Here is a 17,024-nt window from a genome sequence, read left to right as displayed (position 1 = left end):
GAGAAGGACAGAGAGAAGGGAGGAGGAGATGTGCAGAGAGAAAGGGGAGGAGGAGATAAAGGGAGGAGATACACAGGCAGGGAGAGATGGATTAAGAGAGGGCAATGGAGGAAATGAACAAAAGGTTTAGTTGAGGATGGACAGAGAGAGAAAATAGGTGGAGACAGACAGTGGGGGGAGGGGGCAGGGCGGGAAGGGTGGACGAATTAAACAGAGACAGGGGTGAGACGGAGATCGTAAGAGAAGAGGACGGAGGAGAATAAGAGGAAACGGCGTCATGTGGAAATCAGCTCATGTCTATCGCGGCCTAGACCTACAGCGTGGATGTTACTTCATGCCATGTATCGTCAGTCACTGTTTCAGATAAAGTTTTTTTGTTGATAACGTATTTGTTTAGTGCAAGGATTGTGCTGTTGAAAGCAATAAGAAAAAATTGGGTGAGTTGCTACATTTCTCCAACACGTCACCTAATCGTCTTGCATAGTTCCTTGGAGGCTAGTGAGCTTAACTGTTCTATCTAACTGACGAATAGACTCAGCAGTGCAACATATCCATATTCCAGTGTGGAAAGAAGACTCAACCGTAGACAGTAGCACAGAACCTAGTCAACGGAAACTGTACACCAAAACTACTTCTTCTGTCACGGTTAGCCATAGGTGGCACAAATTTCTTCAACGGGGAAAGTTCGATGAGGCCTGCCAGTTCGATTGATACACATACTGGTTCGTTCTCTACTACTTCTGTGGATGCGACAGACTATTTCCGTACCAAGAGTTCTCGGCACGTATAATGATGACTTCATTGGTCCTAAGGGTGTGCAACACACACAGTAAGAAATAGTAACAATAGAAGAAAGTTCATGTATTTCTCACACGTCCTTAAAGTCAACCACTGAATATTTTGACCCTGAAACAATTCCGTAGTGTAAAGACCTTCTTGTCGAGCTACACTGTAGGTTCATAACTTCAAGTCCAACTGAGACTTAAAAGATCAAGTATGATTCCCAGTTCTCCACACACTTTTAATCTTAGGAAGTTATATAACGGCATCGTTAAATCATTTTCTGCTACAGTCATTTTTGACTACTATGACTGAGTTCACGTTGTGAAACTTTTGATGTTACTAGACGTCCTTCTGTAGGCAGGAGAAACGGAGCTATCTTTGATATATAGGATGTTTCAAAAAGAGTGACCTGAATTTAAAACTCCATAGTATTTTATAAAAATATACTAAAAATATTGGATGAATTGCAAAACACTCAGAAAATCTTAAACTATTAACTGTGGTATTATAAATACTCCATGTGTCCACCAGCAGCCGAACGAACAGCGGCTGGACGATAGCTAAATCTGTCATAAACTTTACACAATGTATCTGGTTTTACAGAAGATGTGGCGGCTGTTATTCTGCTCTGCACTTATTCTGTATCACGAGCAGGGGGAAGGCGAACACACTTTCCTTCACAGATCTCCACAATAAAAACCGCATGGGGTCCAGTATGGAGATCAGTGTCTCGATGTCCCTTGTGCCGCATCCAGCGTTGGGGCAGAGAGTAATTAGAAAGTGACGTACGTTGTTGTACCAGCAAGGCGGAGTTGTATCCTATTTGAAAATGACCTTACCAGAATTCTCCTGAAGTTTCAGAGAAAGCTAATTCTGCAGCAGTTGAAGATAGCTCATTCCGATCAGTGTATTTTCCTTAAAAAAGAAGGGACCACATACTTCTTCACGAGAAATGGCACAAAAAGGTTCACTTTAGGTGAATATCTCTCGTGCTCAGAAATGTCATGTCGGTCCTGGAGTACCAACATGCGCACGTTATGTCGGTTTCCTTCACCGCTAACATGAAATGTTGCTTCATCACTGAAAATTAATCGTGGTACAAATGTATCGCATTCCATGTCCTCTAACAGAGCGTTGTTGAAGTTAATCGGATTCTTTCACCAGCAACCCGAAGAACTTTCACCAATTGTAGTCTCTGTGTTCCACAAACCAAACGATGCTTTAACATTCGCCAGAGGGTCGTATGAGGCATTACCAGATCTCTCCTTGAGCAGCGAGTAGACTTTCGTTTACTCCGTTTAAATGTTTGACGAATTCATTCCACCATGTCATGAGAAGTTCAAGGTCGACCTGGTCACTGATCTTCTCACAAGAATCCTGTCTCTTCAGATTACCGATACCAGCTACGAATGGTTTTGTGTGCAGGCGGATCAATGTCAAAACGCCGACAGAAAACACTCTGCAGCGAAATCTCTGACTTACTCTTCGCAGACTACAGCATGCAAAACTCCCTCTGTTGAGCGGACGCCATCTCACTTCTGGCTGACTGAAAACTGAGAAGACTAACATCCAACGGTGATTTTCTGAAACTCTAAGCCATTCAAACAACGCACATTTCCCTGCCGGCACGTCCCATGTTTTGTAACTATCAGGTCGCTCTTTTTGAAACATCTTGGACTGGAGGAAGATCTACAGGCTTTTACGTTAATTTAAGGACAGTTACGCCGACTGTGTGCACTTTAAGGATGCGGAGAAGTTTCTTTCTGTACAGGTGACATCATGGAAATGGCGTCCGGACGTAACTACTTCGTACATCTATTTTCCACAGCTAGTTGTAAAGCGGTTAATTTAATATTCTATTCCAACGTACTGTTAGCCTTTGCGAGAACAACAAAAGAAAAAATCAGCCATGGTGGTTGCCGACGCCCATTTAACGTCAGCTCACTGGTATCCGTCCCAAACGAGCGGTGTTCCATGATACGCATTCACAAAGTAAATTATAAAATGGTATTATTACTGGACTGGTATATGTGGTACAAGCAGTCTCAGTGAGGTAAATAGCAAAGTAACTTTACTAACTCTAGTACATTTGACATTATCGTCGATTGTTGTGATTGTTTGAAGCATAACGGGAGAGAGATCTCAAATTCCTTTTGGTATTTCCGTAGTTACAAAATGTTTAAATGTGTGTGAAATCTTATCGGACTTAACTGCTAACGTCATCAGTCCCTAAGCTGACACTTAACCTAAATTATCCTAAGGAGAAACACACACACCCATGCCCGAGGGAGGACGCGAATCTCCGCTGGGACCAGCCGCACAGTCCACGACTGCAGCGCCTGAGACCGCTCGGCTAATCCCACGCGGCTCCGTAGTTACATTCCGCTTAGTTACACTGAAACAGTTCTTGCGAACGGTTCATGACTTCCCTCGGTAAGACAATGTCTGATGTCCGTCTTTACCCTTGGTGAACATAACCAAGCGTTCCCCTCTCAAGCTGATGCTGGGACGTTGCTTTCCCTTTTGTATCAGTGCCACTTTACAGATATCCAACAGTTTAGTGTATGGAAGTTCCAATGAATCCATTGCACACATAAGAGATCAAGAAAACGACACAATAAGAGAATGTACATTTTCATTATTAACTTAGACTTAAAGTTGCTAGCGTAAGGACAGCTATAGTTAACATATTAAGCCATATTTCAACTACCGCAGTTCAAATCTGTCATACCTTCCGCACGTTGAGGCAGAGTTTGTCCGTCATTTATTGAACTGCTATTATCTTTGGATCGTTCTTGCAACCTGTTCATTTCTGCACCCATTTTTATATTCGGCATCCATCATTTGGAGTAATTCTTATGATGATATTAACCTCACATTAAAAACGATTGCATCCTCGTTTCTTAACGGAAGCAATATTCTTGATGTAGCATAATACAAGCGCTATTTTCGTTCCAACTTCCGATTGGTCACTAAATGTAAAGCACGATGAATATCAAAAATGTTGTATTAGAAACATTTAGTCACACCTTGCAGCTTCTTCGCCAACTTTCCAATAACCTCTTCGTAGAAGGCACCCACCTGTGCTTTCCTACAATTCCTTACGTTAGTCAGCAGCTCGTTGTCCTCATAGCCAACGGTTCACGTGAGCGAAGATACGGAAATCAGAGGGAGCAAGTCCAGGCTGTATGGTGGGCGATCACTTCCCACCGAAAACGCTGCAGATGCGTCGTTGCTGCACCTGGAGTATGCGGCAGAGCACTGTCATGAGGAATGAAACTCATGACATTTACGTTATGTTGGCTACATGAAATCAAACCGGACGCCTCGACAGACACTTTACACCCGACAGGAATTCTATTGTTCTAAGCAGCTTTGTATGCTCACAATGCGCTCAGAACTGAAAAACACGCTGTGACGCGATCGACACGTATACTAGAGCAACATATCTGCGCAACGCTTCATCGGATTTTCACTGTAGTTTTAACTTGGCGACCAATCGGAGGTCGAAAAAAGAATTGGTCTCGTATCAGGTCATCACCTTGTGTCCTCAAAACACCAGTTACCACAAAAGATTACAGGCATCATTAGAAAACTACAAGCCTACATCGCTGTCCCAGCATCCCTCAACACCACTAGGCCTAATTTGATTACTTGACCAAAAACTTCATCAAGTTTTACACTACACTACACTGTCTGCAGGTTACAATGTACAACTTCGATCTCCCTCAAGCACTGCAGTACATCGGAGGCCGGCCCAACGAGACGCTGGTCGACTACTTCGTTTAATATGCAGGGATACTCTTTCAAAACTTCGGTGATAGGGTGAGTAAAACTTTAAAATTTCTTAGAGGCTTGAACCACGTTCACTTTACCGAGCGTAATGATGCGATACGGTTACATAGGTGAAGTGGTGGATCACATTTAACGAGCCTGCTGTCTTCGTTAACGGCTACGCGGCGGAAGGTATCGCCCCTTCTCAGCCAGCGTCGGGCATTGGTGACTACCTAGCGACACACACCGTCATCAAAGCACACGCACGGGTCTGGCATCTGTATGATGAAGAGTTCAGAGCATCACAGAATGGTCAGTGCCTCAAGAGAACAGAACTATATAACTACTGTCCACCGTGACACTGGCGACAAGGGAAGTACAGCATAGATGGTTGGGGAATGCTTACGGTAATGACAAGGGCTATCGATCGTGAAATCAACCTACTTAAGTGACTCTGACAATGGGCAGATTGCTATCTCCAAAAGCCAGGGAACAATCATTTAGGAAACGGCGAAGTTAGTCGGGTGCTCTTCGTGTAATGATGCATCTTTGTAAAGCAATACAACGCTATTATACACTTAACATCTTCCATAAAAATAAAGCTTATTTGTTTCATCAGAACAATAGAGGGTCAAAAACAATATAGATGAGCTTACTTTATGCCTAGAAGATGTGGAAAATACTTATAGGATATAACCACAGTGATAGAGAAGTTAAATATCAGAGATTGAAGACTTGCAACATTTTAATCTACAATTAACATAGAAAAAGGAGGAATTGCAGCATATGAAAAATGGGACACACATTCAAAAAATATTGAAACAAATAGTTTTTATGTTGATCAAAACCCAGAAGTATGTGCTTGTGAGTTGTTACTCCAGAATACTTCTTCGATAATTGTAAAACTCAACTGGTCTCTTCTACAAAACTTACAGTTATTTATGAGATCTCCAGATGCATTATTTATCTGCCTGCCAGACAAGAAGGAAAAGTTAGTAGTTGTGGAGATTACACTAAACATTTCTTAAAAGGTACAGATCAGAATTACAATTTGGATGTTTCAATCCAATTTCAGCAGTCAATTCTCAACTCATGTGCAGCAAGAATGTAGAACATTGAATGATAACTTTTTTGCGAACAGTGCTCAGGATGAAACAATTATGTCTACCCAGTTGCTAAAAGACTATATGATCGTAATGGACAATTAGTAGAAATAAATAGTATGGCACTTCACAACCTTTTTATAAACAGTGCTCATGGTGAAATAACTGTGTCTACCCAGTTGCTAATAGACTATTTGATCATAATGGACAATAAATAGAAATAATCTCTATGGCACCTCACAACTTGGAGACAGTTTCGTATAAAGCAGTGTGGCTTACTTATGTGTTACGTAACAGGGGTGCAATGGGATTAGGTACATCTCAGAAGAGATGCAAATATCCAGTTCAATTTATTCCATACTAAATTTGTGTCAATATTTGAAAGTTACTTTCGTGAATAATTATCCAAAAGATTCATTAAAAAGAAGTAAGTCATGAATAACTAACATATCAAATCTCATGGAAGAGGAAGGGAAAAGTTTATGCAAGGGCCAGGATAAACAGAGATTCCGCATTACTTGCATACTGCATAAAACGCTGTAGAACTTAAAAGGAAATTCATTAAATTATCCAGATGTGTGCATGTCCTGAGCCAAATAAATGATTTAGACAATAAGATTAAAGCTATATGGGACATTGTCAAATGCAAGACAAGAAAGCCAGTCAGTGTACACGATTACATAACAGTTAACCTAAATGACAAGTTTTTGACTGCTAATTTACAAGTTTCACCACCTTTAAACATCACTTTCTAAATATAGCAGGAAATTGAGGATTAAATTGTTCAGTTGAAGAAACAAGAAAATATATTAAAAATATCATTCCACAAACCTTTAAGCAACTTGAAGTAGCATCAATATGGTTCACTGAGGTTAATACAATTATAGAAATTCTAAACAACAGATGCTCTTATGGAGTTGATGGTATTTCATACAGAATTCTGACAAATTGTTCCAAATTAATAATGTCCTTAATATAATCAGTAATAAGCGTTGCATCCGTGGCACAGGCAATTTTTCCAGACAGATCATAGAATTATTAAACTACTTCATTACAAACATGATAAGACAGACTTAAACAATTATCGTCCAGTTTCCTTACTGACTTCTTTTTTCCAAATATTCGAAAACGTAATGTACTGAAATGCAGTCACACATTTCGAAAACAATTTATATATCATATTGCAGCCTGGATTTCAGAAAGGCTGCTCAGCTGAGAATGTTATTTATACACTACCTTATCTGATACCACAAGCATTAAATAATAACATATCACCTGTGAATATTTTCTCCCCAAGGCCTTCGATCTTCTAGATCATTATTCTCTCTAAAAAAAAAAAACAGGTTTTATGGAATTGATGGCTTTAAACTCAGCTGGTTTCACTCATACTTGACTAACAGAATCCAATACATTGTGCTGAATAATTCAGACGTCGGAAAGGTAGAACATTTTTGCGACTGGAAAAAAAAAATCAGAAATGGAGCCCTGCAAGGTTCAAATTTGGGTCAAGTCCTACTTCTTATATATCTGAATGACTTTCACTTAACATTCAACAAGAAAAATTTGTTATTTTCTGCAGATGATACTAGTGTTACAATGAATCCCATTAGAGAGAACACGAAATAAAAGTTATTAAATGATATTTTCCAAAGAATTATTAAGTTGTCTGCAAATGAGTTATCACTAAATTTTGAAAAAAACACACTGCATTCAGTTCTGTACAACAAACAGAATCGTATCAATAATTCATGTCGCACTCTAGCAGGAGTCAGTAAGTAGGACAGAATGCTTCAAATTTTTGGTGGTTCATACTGATGAACAGGTGAATATGAAGAAGTGTATTACCGAGATTTTCCACCAATCAAGTTCAGCTACTTTTACTCTTCATATAATTCCTAATCTTAGAAAAAATGTGTCAACCTCTTGAGTTATTTTGCATATCTCCATTCTATTATTGCCATACAGAATAATTTACTGGTGTAACTCATCACATAGGAAGAAAGTATTGATTCAAAAAAGCTAGAACAAAAAATAGCACGTGGTATTCACTCACGGACATCAGTAGGTATCTTTCAAAGGAGCTAAATATTTTAACTGTGCCATGGCAATACATATTTTCGCTAATGAAGTAACTTATAAAACGTCCATCACAATTTAAGAAGAACAGTGATGTACATACTTACAACACTAGAGGGAAAATGACCTTTATTACTCATTGTTAAAGCTGACAGTGGCTCAGAGACGAGTTCAGTAGACAGTAATAAAAATTTTTGCTCATTTGCACACTAACATAAAATGTCTGACAGTAGCGGAGCAAGTCTTAAATTTAATTTGCAGTCATTTTTCCCAGACAACTCTTTCTATTCCTTTGATAAATTTCTACTTCAAAACTGGTAGCTAATAAAAATATTTTTAAGTGTAATTGCATGGTAGGAATAAAACGTTATTGTGTTCATTAATATTAACACTAATCATGTATGCAAGAATACATACATTATAAACTGACTCGTTCCATATCATTTCGATAAAAGAATCGTTCAAATGATCTATGAAACCTGTAACTAACCTACTAACTGAAGTGGTTGAAGGACGATGTAATAACGTCTAGACGGCAAGCCACCTCATACAACAGGAGGGTGTGCTGAAAGGTAGTGACTCAGAATTTTTTATTCTCTTCCCGTAATCGGATGAGGTATTACATTTTACGTGTATTACTCACATGACTTCCCGATTTGCTGACACACCTTGCAACCCTCTGCCGCAATGGGGTTCCAAACTGTACCGTGTATCCGTGTATCAACAGGGTGTCAAACGTAACTTTATAGGTGCATAAGAAACGGCCCAACAAACCCAAAGGATGTATTCCAAGAATTCGTCCAGACAATCAGCATTCTCTTCTTCAGCATGACAATGTCATATAATTTTATTTATATGTATGTGTATATGTACAGGGTGTTTCAAAAATGACTGGTATATTTGAAACGGCAATAAAAACTAAATGAGCAGCGATAGAAATACACCGTTTGTTGCAATATGCTTGGGACAACAGTACATTTTCGGGTGGACAAACTTTCGAAATTACAGTAGTTACAATTTTCAACAACAGATGGCGCTGCAAGTGATGTGAAAGATATAAAAGACAACGCAGTCTGTGGGTGCGCCATTCTGTACGTCGTCTTTCTGCTGTAAGCGTGTGCTGTTCACAACGTGCAAGTGTGCTGTAAACAACATGGTTTATTCCTTAGAATAGAGGATTTTTCTGGTGTTGGAATTCCACCACCTAGAACACAGTGTTGTTGCAACAAGACGAAGTTTTCAACGGAGGTTTAATGTAACCAAAGGACCGAAAAGCGATACAATAAAGGATATGTTTGAAAAATTTCAACGGACTGGGAACGTGACGGATGAACGTGCTGGAAAGGTAGGGCGACCGCGTACGGCAACCACAGAGGGCAACGCGCAGCTAGTGCAGCAGGTGATCCAACAGCGGCCTCGGGTTTCCGTTCGCCATGTTGCAGCTGCGGTCCAAATTACACCAACGTCCACGTATCGTCTCATGCGCCAGAGCTTACACCTCGATCCATACAAAATTCAAATGCGGCAACCCCTCAGCGCCTCTACCATTGCTGCACGAGAGAGATTCGCTAACGATATAGTGCACAGGATTGATGACGGCGATATGCATGTGGGCAGCATTTGGTTTACTGACGAAGCTTATTTTTACCTGGACGGCTTCGTCAATAAACAGAACTGGCGCATATGGGGAACCGAAAAGCCCCATGTTGCACTCCCATCGACCCTGCATCCTGAAAAAGTACTGGTCTGGGCCGCCATTTCTTCCAAAGGAATCATTGGCCCATTTTTCAGATCCTAAACGATTACTGCATCACGCTATCTGGACATTCTTCGTGAATTTGTGGCGGTACAAACTGCCTTAGACGACACTGCGAACACCTCGTGGTTTATGCAAGATGGTGCCCAGCCACATCGCACGGCCGACGTCTTTAATTTCCTGAATGAATATTTCGATGATCGTGTGATTGCTTTGGGCTATCCGAAACATACAGGAGGCGGCGTGGATTGGCCTCCCTATTCGCCAGTCATGAACCCCTGTGACTTCTTTCTGTGGGGACACGTGAAAGACCAGGTGTACCGCCAGAATCCAGAAACAATTGAACAGCTGAAGCAGTACATCTCATCTGCATGTGAAGCCATTCCGCCAGACATGTTGTCAAAGGTTTCGGGTAATTTCATTCAGAGACTACGCCATATTATTGCTACGCTTGGTGGATATGTGGAAAATATAGTACTATAGAGTTTCCCAGACCGCAGCGCCATCTGTTGTTGAAAATTGTACCTACTGTAATTTCGAAAGTTTGTCTGCCTGAAAATGTACTGTTGTCCCAAGCATATTGCAACAAATGGTGTATTTCTATCGCTGCTCGTTTAGTTTTTATTGCCGTTTCAAATATACCGGTCATTTTTGAAACACACTGTATATGTGTATGGTTTGGTATACTTTACAGGTAGTGTGGTAATCACACTTAATACGGATGGGCTTGAACCGGCGAGTAACACAGAAGGGGGAAACGATGCCAGTGAACGAGCACGACAGTTTCAGGTGGGTGTTTCAGCCCTGCTGTCAACCAGTTGGAGGTTCTCTAAATTTTCCGTGTATTGCTAGTACCTTAGAGTCTTCAACGGATAGCAATCACGCGAGTTATGAAGCCTACATATGAGAATTTTTTGACAGTGAGGAAAACTAATGTTCATCCTGTTCTGCAGATGGGTATCTTCGCACACCCAATCTACACTGAGGAAGGGGATTACCCACTTGTGGTGCAACAGTTAGGGGATGACAACAGTGCTCGTGAGGGACGAAACCACTGAAGGCTACCAAAATTCACACAGGAAGAGATTGAATACATTAGGGGTGAGTCTCCAAATACACAGCAGTGGAGGATACTTTGGATTCAACAACTGTCGATATAACATTTCTAGTACTGTCGGGATATGACTGTGACATAAATTGTTCCTATCACATTTTCGTTCAGCTTATATAATTATTTCTAATGAAATTTTCTAACTGAATCATGTCACCATCCCAGTGTTAACAGCAGTAGATATTGAGTCTCTCGACGCTGGAATTCGTTTCATCGGCAAGTTTCGTTGCCTGTATGTTGAGCAGAACCAGAAAGCTTGCTGAGTCGTACACTCGAAAGGAATTTAAACAGATTCTCCAGGAAAACTTTCGAAGAAACAGCACTGTTTGTTTGACAGTGTGATGCTGGAGGATTAGAAAGCATTCTTGACGTGATATGAAGTGTCAGTTAAGATTCAAGAGGCAAAGCGGCAAAATAACTGACTATTTTGATCCTGAAATCCGTCAGCCACAAGGGTGATACCACAGGCTTTGAAACCAACAACACTGCTGGGCTTAATAGTCAAATATCTCCTATATTTTCGTTGTCCTTTATACAGAGTAATAGAAATGCTTTGAAAAGCTCATTAGGGCATTGCAAGGTAGGTTGTATAGAGAAGTATTTGCTAAGTAAAAAGATTCGACACGTTGCCTCATTTCCGAGTTAATTAACCTTGAAGTTAACCGATCAGGCCGCTGCGCGCGCAAACTCAAACTGCCCGCCAGAGACGGTGTCGCCAAAAGTGTTCTTCGTTTGGTTTCCTAAAACCGTATAAGGGAGTGATACAAAAATTGGACATGGAATCATAGTAAGAATGGAACCCGAACTAAGGATAAACAGTCTTATGCGCCATAACCTATGCTATGAGAACAAGTATCTGGCGGGCCGCTTGAATTTGCGGGCGCCACGGCCCGAATGGCTAACGTCAATGATAATTAACTCGGTAATGGCTCAACGTGTAGAAATTGTTCTGAACATTTATTTTTAAGCACAACCTGCACTACAAAACCCTTCTATAATTTCCCGACTCTTTGTGGCATCGGTTGCGCTGCGCATCCATTCGCTCAGATCAGAATAACCACCTTTTCGTCATGAAGAACGGAAACAAATTCCAAAGTCAATGTATAAGAACTTAATGGAAGTACGTCTCCAAATTATTTAAATGTAATAGATACCAACGCTACTTTATACATGACTTGTGTCTTTAGGCCGACCGGTGTGGTCGAGCGGTTCGAGGCGCTTCAGTCTCGAACCGCGCGACCGCTACGATCGCAGGTTCGAATCCTGCCTAGGGCATGGATGTGTGTGATGTCCTTAGGTTAGTTAGGTTTAAGTAGTTCTAAGTTCTAGGGTACTGATGACCTCAGATGTTAACTCCCATGGTGCTCAGAGCCATTTGAACCATCTGTGTCTTTAGGAATAATAGAAATGGCTGTCCAGAGCCTGAGGCAATACGATTCCAAAAAATTCCTGGAAACACTGAACCAGTACAGGTCTGTTCTCCACATTACGTTATTGAGTCTTGTAACACGTAACTATCAACGTATGCAGTAGAAGTGCCAGCAGCACTTTATGCATGAAGATTTTAAAGTGTTTCTTGTAACATAGAAAACGATTTTTGTCACAGAACCTTTCAAAAACATATGAAATGTAAATATTGTTAGTAACTAGTGGCAGTCATCTTTTATACAGGGTGTTACAAAAAGGTATGGCCAAACTTTCAGGAAACATTCCTCGCACAGAAAGAAAGAAAATATGTTATGAGGAAATGTGTCCGGAAACGATTACTTTCCATGTTAGAGCTCATTTTATTACTTCTCTTCAAATCACATTAATCAGGGAATGGAAACACACAGCACAGCAACAGAACTTACCAGCGTGACTTCAAACACTTTGTTACAGGAAATGTTCAAAATGTCCTCCGTTAGCGAGAATACATGCATCCACCCTCCGTCGCATGGAATCCCTGATGCGCTGACGCAGCCCTGGAGAATGGCGTATTGTATCACAGTCGTCCACTATACGAGCACGAAGAGTCTCTACATTTGGTACTGGGGTTGCGCAGACAAGAGCTTTCAAATGCCCCCATAAATGAAAGTCAAGAGGGTTGAGGTCAGGAGAGCGTGGAGGCCATGGAAGTGGTCCGCCTCTACCAATCCATCGGTCACCGAAACTGTTGTTGAGAAGCGTGTAACCTCCCCACCGTAATTTTATAAGAAAAGACAAAGACAATACTTAATAGAAATGGGAGCCGAGTGTAACCTCCCCACAAAATTTTTAAAGAAAAGGACGATACTAATTAGAAATGCTGATGGACATGGCTCTATGCGTAACCTGCCCACAATGAAATGTACTGACAATGGCAACAAAAATGTGAAATTCGCAATCTGACTCAAATATAAATCCTTCAAAAAATTAAAGTCCATTCAGTGACAAGAAAATTCAATTAAACCGAAATATCGGTCTTTGGCCCTGTGTAAAACAATCAGAATTAAAGTCTTACCTCAGAATAAATGGATGTCACATATCTGCTCTTGTTGTTGCGCACCGCTTGGAGGAACTGCATTGCAAATAATAATATTCTCTTTTTTTGTGATTTTAGTGGAATTTTTCTTCAAAAGAAGTGGAATGAAATGGGAAGTGCAACGAAATCTTGAGTTCAATAAAAAATTAAATTTTTGAGAAAATGCTTTTGAAATAAAAAAATTATTATTGGGAGACTTGTTGGAGAATAATTACAATAAATAAAATTTTTCATTATCTAATGATTATATTAATTAACAGTATACCTTATTCCTCATCTTGACCAGTGTTGCCGACCGCCTACATCACACAACCGCACTGGGCTGCTACTACTGACCGACCGCTCTGCATGACGACTACAGACTGAGTACTGCTCTCAACTAGACAGAGCTACAGACTCGCAACGACTACTACTGACAGACTCGCAACGACTGACTGACTGAGAACCGCTCGCAACACTCGCGCGGTCAAGCGCATACTCTCTGGTCACAGATGCTACAATGCCTCGCCATCGCTGCTGCGTTACATACGTGTTTCATAACCCTCCACTGGGGGGGCAAAAATTTGGCAGCGATGGTGAGTCATTTGGACTTGCCAATCGCGGCAAAATTTTTCTTTAATTAACAAAATTCTACAACTTACAGATTATTTAAATGTTGTGCACACACACTAAGTACAAAATATAACAGACAAAGACAAAATGTGAGTACAAAACATAGTAGCAAATCAGAAAAATGTATATACAAATTATTTGACAGATAATAAAGTGCACAGGCACTGAAAAAATTCTTTAGCATATGCAGAACAAATGAACAGACTGGCAAAAAAAAATATTATGTTGACAAGTGACATAAGTGTACTCGCATTGGAGTTCAGCGAATCGAAAAATGTATAACCTATGAACATAAATGATGTTACCAAAAAAATTTTTTTCTTTATGTGACAAGAATCAGGATAGGAAAGGGAAGGATTGCATCATGGTTGTAGCACTTTAGATTGCACACAGCTGCTCTGAAAGTCCATATCTTTCCACAGAAGTACAACACCAAGTGACACAACTTGAAGTTCTTTTCCCATCAGAATTTATCAGTGTAGCAAAGACACTGAACTGTCGTAGTAATGTTCCATGTTTTCATTTTGGCAGTACATTACGTACACCAAACAGTGGGACCATAATAATGTCTTCATCGCTCATGGTGGTGGACAGCATGTCGTGTCAACACCACACTCTTACAAGGCACACCAACGTAGAATTAGTGCAAAACCAAAAGTAGTGCTCCATGATCACTAGGATAAACAGGACAAATGGACATTGCAGTAATTCAGGGTAGTCAGCTTATGAGGTGAAGGACATCAAGTCACATAATATTGACAATTACAGACTTAATTAGCAGTTTGTGGCATTCATAGCCCAGTTATTGAACATTTCTGTACCAAGTATGTAGTATTACAGAAAAATGTTCATTGATTGTTTTACATAGAATCAGTAGTCTTCTTTTCCTGGTTACAAAGCATTATGAAATAATCGCATTCTTTTCAGTTACAGAGTATAATTAAGAATCATTAACCTTCTCCTAATTACAGTTGATTAATCAGTTGTCATTCCAATAATCATTAGCCTTTTCCTAATTACAGTTAATTAATCATTTGTCATTAATTGATCATTTGTCTAATTACAGTTAATTAATCATTTGTATAATTACAGTTAATTAATCATTTGTCGTTAATTAATCATTTGTCTAATTACAGTTAATTAATTGATCATTTGTCATTTCAATATAGTAAGAATTATTAGCCTTAATTAATTACAAAGCATTATTAAACAGTACCATAGTTAATTAATTATGTGTCATTCCAATCTATTAAGAATCACTAGCTGGCATCATGGGTGATCGTATTACAATAAACAGTGGCGGTCCTTGGCCAGTTACAAAGTATATTTAGTACGACAGAATAATGTTCATCAGAAGTCTTAGTTGAAAAGGAGAGTCAATTATTGGCCTAGCATTAACATAATACATTGAGTGATACAAATTATTGGCACTCATTGGCCATTAACCAAAACATGAAAACTCAACATGAAAAAAAAAAGGCTAATTAATGGCATAATTAATAACAATTCTTCAAGTGACATTAATTATTGGCACTCAGTGGCCAGCAAGTATTGAATAGAATCATCATTCAGTATTATTCAGATTATTACGAAGTCATTATTAAAAATCAGTTAATTACAGTCAAATCATTAATAATCACAGGCATTATAAGTGGTATCATTACAATAAACAGTGTCAGTTATTAGCTAGTGACAAAGCATTATTTTGAATATAGTCTCATTAAGAGGTCATTACTCAAGTGACATGCTATTCATAGTTGATCAGTATTATTCAGAATTATCATAAACTAGTGACATTATGTGCGACTGGTAATACATTTTTTTGGTAGCAATGCATTGCGTTGGGATCGATAATTAATTGCTGAAACATAACACTATTTGCTTTTGACCTATTGCAGCAAATGAGGATAGGTAACGTCATTCGTCATGAGTCAGCTGTAGCAAGATTATGTAACAAGGCAGTATATGTGATTACATTTATAAATGGTAAACACAAATGGGTAAAAATATAAAAATGCAAGTACTAGAACAGGTATAATAAGTAACAGGTTTAGTAAGTGTCATGAAAAACTTCTCCTGGAAAAAAATACAAAATGGATTATTGACCTGAAAGAAGAAACGCACACTATGCTGAAAAGTAGTGAACTTCGAATTAACAGGTAGTGAAATGTGTATAAAATATGTTCCATAGCTGTCCTTTCCAAAACTTTCAGTCATCCTACTATGCAATGTAACACCTGCTGTCAAAGCAAACTGCAACAAATACTTAAATAACTACGTAGCATAAATACATAACTTCAACATTATCCTCATCTGTAAAGAAAAAACTTCATTATCAATCACTTCATTATCCACATTATCATAACTTCACCATTATCATCACCTGTAAAGAAAAACTCCATTGTTCATAATACCATTTCCTTCATCATTATTCATCAGTATTCATTATCATCTGCAAAAAATCACTTCATTACTCATTACATAACTATTCCTTATCTCTAGCATATTTCATCACTAAAACTAAGATGTGTAGTTCTCTCTGACAGCCTGCATCAATCACCCTGTATTCTGAAAGAAAAAATTAGTTAAGACTGCTATTCTTCGATGAGTATAGTATATTCTTGTTAATGCCTGCCAATCCTGATCCATTTACTCTTCCTCATAAAGTTATTGCATCTCCTTTCGTTTATTCCGCAGGTGAAATTCCCATTTATGTTAAATTTATTTCTTAGAATCATCATTCCTTTCTGAAATTGATGAACAAAGATTAATGTCCTGCATTTAAATCATATACCCCCTAGATAATGACTGGTTCATGGTAACATAATTAACCCTACAGCATAACATGACAGAAAACGTAATATGTTAAAGACGTTGACAGTGTTCAGATGCAAAAATGTACACAGAATAATACAATGCAGTAGCAAAAAAAAAATGTGAAACAGTCACGATGTTGAGATGTCATAAGGCAAAAAAAATGTCAAAGTCGACTGGTGTGCGTTATATCTTAACTATTTCATAGTGCATACAAACAAAACTGGAGTACAGTCATATACACAAAAAAAATGAAAAATGTGCACGGTCTGATGTGTAACGACAAGAAAAGCGACCTGCTAACCTTACCTTGCCGGGCACTTGCCAAGAAAAAATACGATAATCATCAATAAGTAGTCACATAAATATAATTGCAGAAATAGTCGTAAATGTGTAAATTCATCTGGAAAAATATGCACGGTCTGATGTGTAACGACAAGAAGAGCGACCTGCTAACCTTACCTTGCCGGGCACTTGCCAAGAAAAAATACG

At 39.2% G+C, this 17,024-nt stretch overlaps 1 pseudogene; it reads left to right on the top strand.

Annotated features, from left to right (window-relative positions):
• Positions 1 to 17,024, top strand: part of LOC126413105 (myrosinase 1-like) — a 65,568-nt pseudogene that overhangs the window by 16,259 nt on the left and 32,285 nt on the right.

The sequence above is a fragment of the Schistocerca serialis genome, chromosome 7 (assembly GCF_023864345.2).
Source record: "Schistocerca serialis cubense isolate TAMUIC-IGC-003099 chromosome 7, iqSchSeri2.2, whole genome shotgun sequence".
Classification (NCBI taxonomy): domain Eukaryota; kingdom Metazoa; phylum Arthropoda; class Insecta; order Orthoptera; family Acrididae; genus Schistocerca; species Schistocerca serialis.
The sequence above is the reverse complement of the archived record's forward strand: the minus strand, read 5'-3'. Positions and strand labels throughout refer to the sequence as shown.